General features: G+C 39.9%; 1 protein-coding gene across 2 annotated transcripts in view; it reads left to right on the top strand.

The window, feature by feature from the left end:
• SYT9 (synaptotagmin 9) overlaps positions 1 to 13719 on the top strand; it is a 198041-nt gene that overhangs the window by 106598 nt on the left and 77724 nt on the right. The window lies entirely within an intron of this gene.

The following is a 13719-nucleotide window of genomic DNA, read 5'->3' as shown; positions in this document are numbered from 1 at the left end:
GTTGTCAGATCCAGGGGAAGTGAATACGTTCACAAAGGATGTGTGAACATTTAGGGCAAGTGCCCTCTGAGAGGTCAAAATGAAGACGGAGAGATATCCACTATATTTGGCAACATGTGGGGGGTACCCTGTGAGAGCAGTTTGGATAGACCGCTGGCAGCATAAGCCAAGTAAAGGTGGGTTGAAGACTGAGTGGCAGGTAAGGAATTAGAGCTATTTTGTCTAAACCACCCTTTGGAGAAGTTGGGCCAGACAAGAAAGTGGCAGGCAGTAGCTGGGAAGAGGGCCATGTTTTCAAGGGAGAGATTTATTTAAAAATTTAGAGAGTATGTTTAAACGCTGACGCATAGGCTGCATTGGAGAAGAAAAGGGTGAAAAATGAGAAGAGCAGAGATAATCATTAAGTTTCTAAGCGGGCTTAGTGGGGTGGAATATTACCCCCACCTGATCAGATGAGGAACGCGTCTTCTGATGCAGAAAGGAGGATAAAGACACAGAGGTCTTTGTAAGGATGTTGAGTGAACAAGCTCGGGGACTTCTGGTCCAATGACTTCCGATTTCTCCATGAAGTAAGAAACAAAGTCATTTGCTGATATTGAGATACAGATAATGTTCAGAGTTTTGAGGAACAGTAGGAAGCCTGATTGACCAGCAAATGATAGCTTATGTTCTTTGAAATTTCTAGTGTCAGGGACATGCGTTATTTCTAATAATCCCCAAAACCCAGTCAAGTGCTATTACCTTCACTCTAGAGATGTGGAAACATATGTTCGATAATTTGCCCAAACTCATCCAGCTAGTGGATAGCAGAGCTGGGATTGAACCCCTGATCTGTTTGCCTTTCAACTGACACTTTAATTTGAAACATCAGACAGCATGGCAAAGACAAAATGACCCACTCCAGTTCTCCCTGGCTTGTTGGAAGTTCTCTGCTATCCCTTCACTGGCCTGCTTACCCTTCATATGGATATTTAAGATCGTTCGTGACCCAGTTGAAAACTCTAACCTGTATGAGCAGGGTTTGTCGTCTCGGTGGTTACATTTATTTCTGTTAAATGTAAGGCATCACTTGGACTAAAATAGAATTTGGGGTCAGATTCCTTCATGGCTGGGGAACTCTGCAGCTGTGACAGATGGATGAGGGAGCAAATGCTAGCGGGAGAAAGGGAAGAAAAAAGATCTGTCCTAAACTGAACCTTCTATCCGGACAGTGAAGATTTGCCTCCCGGAACAGGTTTTCTGGATTGCTAGCAGCCCTTGCTTTGTGTCTGGGGGTATCTGAGTGAGTATGCCTTAGAGGCACCCAGGCTCCCTCCTCCCAGGCCCACCCCACTCTCAGCCCCCCTCTGTCCCTTGGGTAGTGAGACCCTGCAGTAACCTTTCCATTTCCAATGACATGGAAAGCTGTGATGATGGAGTGTATGCATTTTTTTGTCTTCAGGATTGTGGAGAGAAGAAAAACTGAAGAAAGAACTTAGAAACCCTCCAGATGGGGTTGGGAGAATGGGAACAGATGACGTGTCAGGAAAACAGACACCCCAGTCTAAAAAGTACATCCTTTATTCTCCTCCCATTTCATAGGGAAAAGCACGTTTTCAAGTTTTTTTTTCTCAGCCAAAAAAGAAAAAAAAATCACATTTCTCATTTTCTGTCTTTGCAAGCCTAAAAATATTTTTAAGATTTTATAGTATACCATGTTCTGGTTATGTGACAACATTATGTTTAATTGTTGGTTGTAATTTATTTGCACTTCCGAGCAAATGGAATGGGGAACTCCTTAGGGTCTGGGGACTCTAGCTAGAATTTGCCAACCCCAAATTCTAGCACCTCGTGCCGTGCTTGACATCTCGTGGGTGACAACTTTTGTTGTTGTTGTTTTTTAAATAAATGAATGAATGAGCTAATTTTACTTTTCTTGCTGAGTATCCAGCCTTAATGGGCTTTTGGTTTTCATTGCTTTCTCCTTATTGACATTTTCAGAGGATTTCTCTCACCTGTTTTGATGTTTGCCTTTTCTGGTTGTTGTAGTTATTATTTCAGTTTGTGTAGGGCTCCCAGGTTTTCTCTTATCATAATTGTATTATTTTCTAATGTAGGAAGCAAAATACAGCATGATTTTTTGATATAATTTTGATATAATTGTGTTTCTTATAATATTGATGAAGATAAACATCAGTGTATACATTTATTGACCATTTGTTTTTTCTTTTTCTTCTTTTGTGACTTGTCTGTTTCTTTTATTAGTTTTTGTATTGGGGTTTACTTTTGTTTTTTCTTAGTAACTTTTAAGATCTCTTTGAAAAAAAAGATGTCAGTCTTTGTTTGCTCTTTGACCCTATTAAATGTTTATGTATTCACATACATAATGTTCTTCTGTTGAAAATTCAGCAGTACCTGGGTGGCTCAGTTGGTTGAGTGTTCAACTTTTGCTTTTGGCTCGGGTCATGATCCCAGGGTTATGGGATTGAACCCTGTGTTGGGCTCAGCGCTGGGCCTGGAGCCTGCTTAAGATTCTCTCTTTCCCTCTGCGCCTCTCCTGCTCACCTGCAGGCATTCTCTCTCTCTCCCAAAATAACAAAAGAAAGAAAGGGAATTCTGCCTTTGGAGTTATGCTTAGAAAGTCCCTCCCATCTCCACCCTCATTCCTGAAATTACAAAAATCACCTATGTCAACAACCACAGCAACATTCGGGAATAACACTTACGGAGCACTTAACCATTTGCCAGCCTGTGTCCAAAGAGCTTCACACATGCCATCTTCTCTATTCATCACAGAAACCCTATGAGGCATATGCTATTATTATAACTTATTTTACAAATGAAGAAGCTGAGATACAGAGAGGTGAAGTGACTTGTTCAAGGTTACCTAGTGAATGGCAGAGCCTGGAATCAAGCCCAGCTCGTCTGACTCCAGAGGCTGCAGTCTAAACTGCACTCTCTACTTTGAAACTCAAATCCATTTGGAATGAATCTGGCATACGTGTAGGCTAGTGATCTTAACTAATTTTTCCAAATAATTGGTTTTTCAACCAAGCCCCCTGATTGAGCCAACATTTCCTAACCTGCCAATTTGTCACATAACAAATACTCATATTTTTAATTTTTGTGCAGTCTGCACATTTGAGCCTTATACATTCACATCACTAAACCACCTTTTGTAACCCAAATTTAACATTTAATACATCAGCTGATAAAGCTCTTGAAAACTATTTTAAGTGGCATTGCTGAAACAGATCGGTGTCAGCAGGATTTTCATCTTCATTTGATTAGTGGTATTTACATAATTGTCTAAAAATTGAGTCTCATCTTGCCCTTATTCTGAAGCCAGACACAGTAGAACATAGATTGTATGATTCCATTAATATGGAATTCCATTAGTATGTAATGTCCAGAAAAGGCAAATCTGTAGAGGTTCAAAGTAGATTAGTGGTTGTCTAGGGCTAGGGAGGTTATGAGGAGAGACTAGATAGGCATGAGGTTTCTTTTTTAGAATAATAGAAATGTCCTAAAATTAGATTGTGATGATGTTTTTGTTGTTATTGTTTTAATATTTTAAATTTTTATTTATTTTTGAAAGAGAAAGAGACAGAGTGCGAGCGGGGGCGGGTGGAGAGAGAGGGAGACACAGAATCCAAAACAGGCTCCAGGTTGCCAGCTATCAGCACAGAACCTGACGCAGGGCTCAAACTCATGAACCGTGAGTTCATGACCTGAGCTGGAGTCAGACACTTAATCGATTGAGCCACCCAGGCTACCCAAGATCGTGGTGATGTTTATAGATTCTGTAAATGTACTAAAATTCGTTGGGCTTTACACTTAAAACAGGTGAACTTTATGGGATGTAAATTATTTCTTAACAAAGCAATTAAAACAATAAGACAACAACCTACACCCTATTCAAACACACATGCACGTGCACACACACGCACACACAAAGATGGGAAATTGAAAAATGCTGATATTAATCATAAAGTATGACCCTCAAAAATGTAATAAAATGGGATAAATATGGAAGTAGTGAGAATTTGAAAGCAATTGACTATTATCTTCAAACAGATGCTCTCTTCCACTTAGCCTATTGATTCTGCGATCTATTGTGAATGAAAGAGAATGTTGGGAACATACTGTTAAAAATTGTGCTATCAAAGTAATATGTGGTAAGTGTTTTAATAAAATCTGTAGTTCTTAGAGAATAGAAACTCCTTTATAAAAATATCCAAGTATGTTTCTCGAGTTTTGTGCATGAGTATCCCTTGTATTTTAATGAGATAATTATGTACCCAAGTGCTGGTCTGCATATATAGTTGGTCTATTTTTGTACTTTATGGGTTTTCCCCACTCATCTTCACTTTTTTTTGGTAGCAGTATACTGATATTAGAATGACAGCCTTTTAATAATACATTTTACTTCTAGTAAGACAGATGTCTCATCTTATTCTAATAAATGGTGAGAAGACTGGGTATTTCATCGATGTAATCTTGCAAGTAATCCTTTATATGATTTTGGAAAGATACTTAAAAATGAACTGTGACATTGTTGTGGGATTTACTTATGTCTACATACAATTCTGGTATGAATGAACATAGTTATAAATTTAAATATTCCCATCTGGGAACATAGAATATCTCCATTTACTTCATAACTTTTTTTAAAAAAAAAGTCATTTAATACCATTTTGTAAAATTTCTTTATCTGGATTCATTACATATCTTTTTAAGATTTTTCCTGTGTACTTCATATTTTTGCTGCCATTGAGAATGGAAAATTTTTCACTTCCAAAATCTGTTTCACTGGTATATATAGAAAAGACTTTTTAAATTGAGATATAATTTACATTTGGTAAAATGCATAGATTGTAAGTGCTCAGTTTGATGAGTTTTAGTATTTGTGTTCATCCATATAACCACCATCCACAGCAAGGTAAAGAACATTGCCATCATCCCAGAAAGTTCCATCATGCCCTGTTCCAGTCAGACCCTCCACCCTACCCTGACAGCAGCCAATTTCTGACTTCCATCACCACAGTTTCCTGTTCTTGTACTTAATAACTTGTGTAGGAGGGAATTCTTTTGCTCAAGGTAATGTTTTTGATATTTAGCCATGTTGTGGGGTATATCTGTAGTTTGTTCCTTTTTTTTTTTTTTTAAACTGAGTAATATTACAGTGTATGAACACACCAGAATTTGTTTATCCATTCTTCTATTTTTGGACATTTGGGTTGTTTGGGGTTTTTTTTTCTTTGCTTTTGTTTTGGCTAATATGAATACAGCTGTTATGAACATTCTTGTATAAATCTGTGAGAGATACATTTCGTTTCTCTTGGGTAAATACCTAGGAGTAAAATTCTTTGGTCGTAAGGTAGATAGATATATGTTTATAAGAAATGCAAATGGTTTTCTAGTGCGTTATCCTATTTTATACTCACACCAGCAGTGTGTAAGAATTCTAGTTCCTTCATGTCCCTGACAATATTGGTGTCTTTATTTTAGCCATTCCAGTGACAGTATTTCATTGTGGTTCTCCTTTATGACTAATGACATCAAGCTTTTCTCGCTTTCCAGGTATCATCTATAAAATGTATGTTTTAGCTTTTTGACCATTTTTATTGGGTTGGCTTCTGACTTATGATTTCTAGGAGTTCTTTGTTTTTACATACATGTAATTAGCCACCTGTTTCATTAGTTTCAATAGTTACTCATGTGGTTATCTTTGGTTTCTAACCAAGCAATCATAGCTTCTGTGAAGAATCATTTTTACTCCTTTTTTGTAATAGTTTTACCTTTTATGTATTTTTCTTACTTTATGGTATTGGTTGGAACTTCCCAAACTGTCAAATAATGGGAGTGATAGCAGGAATTCTTGTTCTGATCTTGAATTCAATGATACTGCTCTCCGTGTTACATGATTGTTTTATTAGGAATGGATGTTGAATTTTATCTAAAACCTTTTCTGTTGAGATGTTTCCTACTTAATCCATTAATGTATTTATTAATTTTGAAACATCCATGTATCTTAGAATAAACCCTACTTGTTCAAGGTTATTATTAATACCAATAGGTTTTATTTGTTAGTATATAGGATTTTTCAACTATATTCATATAAAAATTGACCTGTAGGTTTATTTGCTTGTTTGTTATTATTTTGGTAAAGGTGTTTGTTTCTTTTGTGCATCTTTGTCAGATATTATTTCAGGGTTATACTAGACTCAATATAAGAGTTGTTACTATTCTCCTCTGGAATATGTATTTTTGTTGTTGTTTATTTATTTTTGAGAGAGAGAGAGAGAGAGAGAACAGAACAGAACATGAACAGCAGAGGAGCAGAGAGAGAGAGAAAGAGACATAGAATCTGGAGCAGACTCTAGGCTCTGAGCTGTTAGCACAGAGCCCGATGCAGTGCTCAAACCCATGAACTATGAGATTATGACCTGATCTCAAGTTGGAGGCTCAACCAACTGAGCCACCCAGGTGCCCCTGGAATACATTTTTAAATAAATCAATTGCATATGTCACCTTTTCATTCCTATTCCCTTACCTGTTTTACCCTTGGGTGATCTCCTTAAGCTCACACCTCCTCTTCCCAGATTGTTACTGTCCAGTGCTGAGTTCCAGATGTTTCCAAGCCCCCATTTACCTGCTTTGGTCTGATTGCTTCAGGTACAGACGTTGTCAGCATCTTTTGTGTAGGCTGACCTGAGCTGTTGAGGCTTGCATTTTATTTTGGAACAGTTTCTCATGTACTAAGTCTGAGGGCATTTGTGAGAACATTTAGGGCTGCAGCTAGCTCAGAACATTTAGAGTCAGCTCCCACTGACTCTGAACCATGAAAGAGATTGAACTATGTAAAATTGCTAATATATTGTCCATCACTTTTTACCTATAAAAGTGGAAGTTTCACATAATTTAACCTAATACTTGAACTCTCTCCTCGCAGATGTCTGGAAGCACTAGAGGCTGGGGAGACCTTCACATCTTTTCTTTTGGAGACCCTAGAGGGAGATGCCTGCATTAGGTGTGATGTGACTGGGGCACCTGGTGTTGGGGAAGTTTTCCTGATGAACATTTTTCAAGGCTCTTTTTACATTTTTCTAGATTATCCTAGAGGGTTACGTTTTGATATTGCAGAATTCCTGGGGCCTCTATCATGAATCTTCCTAACCAAAAGGAATGTCCTATCATACCCCGCAGAATCTGATGAGATGAGTAGCAGAAACCTGTTTACAACAAAAGCAATGACGAATTCAATAACCAATTAAGCCACTTGTTAATGACTAAGAACACCTTATAAAATCCAGATAATCTTGGGAAATTAGCTAAAAAAACAATGGAAGCTTGAATAGCATAAGTTGCTGGTTTATTGCAATGGCCTCGTAGTTAGTTATCGTGATCCTATTTTGCCTCCCTGCCTCATGCAGTTCTCTACACAAAAGCTAGAATGATCCCTCTTAAAATTTTGGCTGATTCCTTTCACTTCTTTGCCCCAGATCTTCTGATGACTCCTAGTTTTATCAGAATAAGAGCCAAAATCCTCCAGAATTTGTACCCTGTGCCCCATTATCTCAGACTGCATATCCAGTCCTTTTCCAAATATTTTCTCCACTACAGCTACACTGGAGGCTCCTTCCAATGTTGACACACTGCTGCCTCAGGGTCATTTTATCTGCCTGAGCCACTTCTGCACTTTTGTTTCCTCCCTTCCTTCAGGTCTTCTTTTATTTATTTTAATTTTGTTTTGTTTTGTTTTGTTTTGTTTTGTTTTGTTTTGTTTTGTTTTGTTTTGTTTTTGGAGAGAGAGAGAGAGCATGGGAGAGAGGAGCAGAGGGAAAGAGAGAAAATCTTAATCAGCTCTACGCTCAGTGCAGAGCCCAATGCACAGGTTGATTCCATCACCCTGGGATCATGACCTGAACTGAAATCAAGAGTTGGATGCTCAGCCAACTGAGACAGCCAGGCACCCATGTCTTCTTTTTAATGTCATCATCTCTGAGGTCTTCCCCGACCATCTTATTTAAAATTGCATTTCCTGGGGCACCTGGGTGGCTCAGTTGGTTAAGCAACTGACCCTTGATTTTGTCTCAGGTCATGATCTCACAGTTTGATGAGTTCAAGCCCCACCTCAGGCTCTGCACTGACAGTGCAGAACCTGCTTGAGATTCTTTCTCTCTCTCTGCCCCTTCCCTGCTCACACTCTCTCTTTCTCAAAAATTAAAAAAAATAAATTAAAAAAATTGCATTTCCTTCCACCATCTCCTCTGTCTGACTATAATTTTGACATTTTTTTTTACCATTTAATGTACAATATATAGTTTACTTTTTATATTTGTTTGTTGTCTGAGTTCTAGAGTATCAACTGCAATGGCAGTTCTATTACAGCAAGAATTCTTACCCTTTTTCCCCCTTTGTATTCCCAGTACCTAGTATAGTGCCTGGTACATGGTAGATATTCAACAAATACTTGTTGAATAGATGAATTAATAAATTTAAAGTGAAGACTCTCTCTGTTTTTTTAAACATTCCCAAGACTCTCTTGCCTTCTACATAACTGCCTTTGTTCTTGTCCCAGATGAATGAGAACTACACCTTTGTAGAGAGAAGCTAGAATTCCTACATAACGTAGACTGTCATGATTCTAGGGAGTCAGGGAATTCCTCAGGTGGTCAGGGCAACCTCGGTGTCCATGTTTGTCACCCAAAACACCCCGACACATGGAATGGCTTAAGGCCATTACCAAGAAGTAGACTTTCTGTAGCAGTTGAGTTATTCTTCCTAGAAGATGCCTGTGAGTCTCAACTGGGGTGTTAGGTGGAGAAAGCTTTAGACTCTCCGCAAAAGTCGTGAGAGTTGGAGTGGGATGTTTGTTCTCAAACTCTTAATAGGATAGTTTGACACCTCCTGAAAGTCACCACCCTGGAATGAAGACTTGGGGTCACAGGGAAGTAGAATGGATCTTCAGACCTATTCATGACACTGGTGCACTTTGTGACCTCAGGCAGGTTGTTCAACCTCTCTGATGGTATCTGATAACCTTATGTAGCTCCTAGGACTGTACCATTTTGCAGGGATAGTTTGTTTTCTTTCCTGTATGATTCTTTTCATAGCCTAGGAAATTCTTGCAGCATCTGTGTGTCTCCTTTATCCAGCTAGTAGATCAGGATGTAAGAGTGTTTTCAAATGTGGGACGAGCTGTTGGAGAGGAGTTTCTGCTCTGTGCTTTCCCTGATCAGTCTCTCCTTCCCTTCCTGTAGAGATTGACACTCATTCACTGATACATTGCACCTGAGAGTTAGAGACCTCCTCTGTGCCTTGCACTGCTTTGAGCAGTGTGGGAGTGACATGGATAATGCATTACCACATATTTCAGACATCGTGCTAAATGTTTTACATATATTAGTTCATTTAATTTTTAATGAGAGAGATGATTATTGTCTTTATTGGAAGTATATCTGAAATGCTTCCTAATTATACCTACACTTCCCTTTATTGTAACGAAATCTCTATTTCCCAAAAGAGTATTAGGAGACTTTAGTGGATATGGAGGGAAATGGTCTGATGCTTGTATGTGAAGGAGAGGCAGATCCTCTTTTGCTAAAGCCCCATTTGCCCTAGTTCTCAAATAGGATTCCGTCAAGGTTGCTTCTCCTGCTTTTCTTTCTTTTCTCCACTAGCTGCAAAGGCAGAAGTGAGTCCTTGCTGATAAAAGGTGAAAGTGAGCCCTGAGGATGAAGACCTTGTGTGGTAAAGGGAAGGATCTGGAGACTAATGTTTCCCAGTTCAGCTCCCCACATGCTTCCTCATCTCTCTCCACCACACAAGAAAAAATAATCTGGCCAACTTCCCCTTTACCATCCTCTAAGATTCTCCTGGGCTAGGCAAGAGCTCTCCACTTGGGAGCACTATAGTCTGCGGTCAGTCTGCCTGGCTGGGGCTCCAGCACTACCTAGCTGTGTGACCTTGAGCAGGTTACTTAACCTTTCTGACCTAGAGTTCTGTTCTGTCAAATGTCTGGGGCCCTGGATAAAATGCTAAGAGGAAGAAGATATAGCTCTTGCTTTCAGCATCTCACAATCTAACACAAATATCTCTAATTTCTTGTGGTAATAGAAATATGGACAAAGGGCTTCCTGAGTGGAGAGCACAGGGCTGGAGAGACCTGAAGTTTGCACAGTAGGGATTACTTGCAAGCTGGGTCTTCAAAGATACAAAAGAACATTTCACCAGCAGAGAAGTGAGCAGTCATTCAGGAAGAAGAAACAGCACACAAAAGGAATGCAAGGGTAAGGTATGTGTAGGGAGTTAAGAATAGTTCAGACTGATTGGGGAATTGAACATGTTAGGGGAAATAACAGAAGATCATTTATAGGATATGCTAAGAGGTTCACTCTTAACCCAAGGATTTAAGCAAGGAATTTAAGCAATCAAGACACACTTTGGAGGTTGGATGAAGCAACTTGGTGACCCACGTACTAAACTCTAAGAGTTACATGGTAGTAGGGGTGGAGGCACAATTGATGGGAATGGAAGAGAAGTGGGATGCCTAGTGCTTGTCTCCAGTGTAAAGGTTAAAAACAGCCTATGTCCTGTGATTTTCTTTGGAGCAGGTCTCCATCCATGGTAGAATAAAAATAATGTGTTTCTCTTGATGACTGCTCCTATCACTGAGCATGTTGGTTGTTTCATTCACTTACTGCTATGCTTCTCTTTAGAGGGCATTTCTATGAAAGAATCTCATTCTCCCATCTCCAATAAATGTGAATTCTTAGTTTTGATAGACCTTTTCTGGATGACAAGGATGTTTAGAGTGCAAGATAAATTCATAATTATCTCTAACTCATCTCAGTGTTTTCTTTTCTCCAAAAGCCAGTGGTACACGTCATAGCAGCCAGAGCCATCATACAATGCCCAAGCTTCTAAGGATGCTCCGACAGTCCCAAATGATATTTGTGCTTTAAATAACAACAAATTTTCATCTCCAATTACTTCTGGGTTTTTATTCCCATTGAAAATTGATAGATCTATAAAAAGACTTCAGAATAAATTATTTTGCATTCAAATTCAATACTAAAGCCTTTTCTGTAGCCCTTTAACTTCTGAAATCTGCTTTGTTTTTACAGACAACAGTCTTTGATTAGACATGCTCCCTGGGAAAATAGGAACATTAAAAAAAATCATGTGCAAATCTCGAAGAATCTATTAGAAAAGCGTGTTGAGAAATAATAATAAGGTTCAGGGAGGGGCACCTGGGTAGCTCAGTTGGTTGAGTGTCCAGCTTCGGCTCAGGTCATGATCTCACGGTTTGTGAGTTCGAGCCCCATGTTGGGCTCTGTGCTGACAGCTTAGAGCCTGGAGCCTGTTTCGGATTCTGTGTCTCCCTCTCTCTCAGCTCCTCCCCTGTTTGTGCTTTCTCTCTCTCTCTCTCTCTCTCTCTCTCTCTCTCTCTCTCTCAAAAATAAATAAACATTAAAAAAAAGAAGAAGGTTCAGGGAGACCCCAGCACTCAATATTCCTGTGTTAGATGCACCATGGCTTGGAATTCACCTCCTCTTTCCCATGTCCCCCTTTAAAGCATGCGTGTTCCTAAAATGCACAAGTAAACTTTATCAGTCAACCTCCATCACTGCTCTGACCTCCCAGTCTCCAGATCTTTCCCTCAAATGCAATTGCACACTCCACCAAATCCAATATCCTTAATCACGCTTCTGATAACACAATTGTCTTGCTCCAAAACTTTATTGTCTCTCTTGCCTATCAGTTAATCTCTGAGATCAGGGAATTGCAGGATATCAGGGCTAGGAAAGGCTTTGCTTTTGTTTAACCCTCCTCTTGATATTCCATTCTTCTCTAGAGCAGAGAAAGCAGCCCAACAGGAAGGGAATTTCCCACTTTCAGAGACGAGCAGACTGTGGTTTTGTATTGTGATAGAAAAGAATGTTCTACATCTTCCCATGGCTTCCCCTTCTTGGTCCTAGTTCTAATCCTTGGAACCATTAAGAACAAGTACTGTCCTTCTTCTATGTGACACCACTTCAAATATGTGCTGACAAGAACCTTTCTTGAATCTCTTCCTTAGAGCTTCATAGCTCTTTATTGTTCCGTCTATAATCCTGACCCTCTCCCCTCTGGTTGCACTTCTCACCATCTTCTAGATGATTACATATCTCTAAAATTGAGATGCCCAGAACAGAACTAATGTTTTGGGTGTGTGGTGGCTGGTATACACCCTCCCTTTCTAGACTATACCTCTATTGATGCAGCCCAAAACAAAATTAGTTTCTGGTAGCTGTATCACATTTTAATTCGAAATACGATTAAACCATAAAGACTTTTATTTTCACCTAATTAGGTTGCATCTACTTAAGAGGTGGCATCATTGACTGGGTAGGCCCTCAAATAACTTATCTTAATCAATTTATATTGTTAGGCTCTATCCGTCTCACCTATCAGGATTTTTAGGAATCTTGATTCTGGGCTCCAGTGTACTTATTATGCCAATCATGTCACACCCAAATTCTAGGTCTTCTAAATTATTGACATAATAATAGAACTGGATAATACCCCAGTGTTGAATCATTAGGCAGCACCCTTTGTTATGGTTGATTGTCCAACTACAAGTGAATTCACCTTGTTTTACTATCATCCAGCCTAAAGTTATACAGATCATATACCAGGGGGTCAGGACAGACCTCACCAGATGCTGTGTTCAGGTCCACATTTACTGTGCCTACAAAGGGGCCCTGATAATAGGGGTCAAGTAGCCCAAATCAAAGAAGGAAGTGATGTTAATCTACTACCCCCCATGTTTAATGTACCCATGAAGACTCATTGAAATTTTAGGGCCTCCAAAACCATACTTTTAAAATAACCCCAATAACATGCCTGAGATAAACACCAAGTTTACTTTTCCCAGAAAAGGGCTCAACTCTCTTCTGGACTATGGTTTCCCTCTCTGCCAGTGAGGACCCAGCCTCTGCCCATGGTGACACTCTGCCTGTCATCCTAGGCGGGCAGTTCCTACAGAGCACAGACCAGTCACCAAGCTTTTCTTTCATCCTCTAGTGCTGAGAAAAGCTGAGCACCTAGTAATATTTCACAGAAGAGAGTGTCTGCCACATCACCACATCTTCCTGGCTGTGTAGGTAGTGTTTTGAAATATGAAAGACTCAAATCTCAGCCATCGTGTCACTTGAGACAAGCCAAATCTACCTCTTTTTTACAGGAAGGAAGAGAGGTTGCTGAGAGTGAGCTATTATCATTGTTCTCATCATTAAGTTTTCCCTTGTGTGTTATTATCGATCCTATCTGCCATTGCATCAGTAGGGTACAGCCTCTTCCTATGTGGTGGAGGCATGATGGGAGCTCCCCAACCACTAGGTCATACTCTAGAAGCCTTTGAGGGAAAGCACCAATGCCAATCATGGGGGGAGGTGGGGAACTGCAGTGTCCTCTCCCCTCGTGGGGCCAGTCCTTTCCTGAAGCTCTGTCCGAGTACTCACCAGTGCACCAGACCACGCTGGGAGTCCCAGACTCAGAGTCTTGTTGCAATGGGGACATGAGGATATGTAAGCAAGCAGCAGGGCATCTGTGAGCCATGCAGAAACATGTGCTCTGGGCACAGAGCCTCATGGACTCGCCTCTCCTTGTGCCCTCACTGTTCTTCAGTAGTTCACATGAGCGAGGCGACAATATTCTGGAAAAGGGACATGTACAGAGAAGGAGAAAATT

This window comes from Panthera onca, chromosome D1 (genome assembly GCF_046562875.1).
Source record: "Panthera onca isolate mPanOnc1 chromosome D1, mPanOnc1 haplotype 2, whole genome shotgun sequence".
NCBI classification, from domain to species: Eukaryota; Metazoa; Chordata; class Mammalia; order Carnivora; family Felidae; genus Panthera; species Panthera onca.
This window is presented reverse-complemented; position numbering and strand designations above follow the sequence as displayed.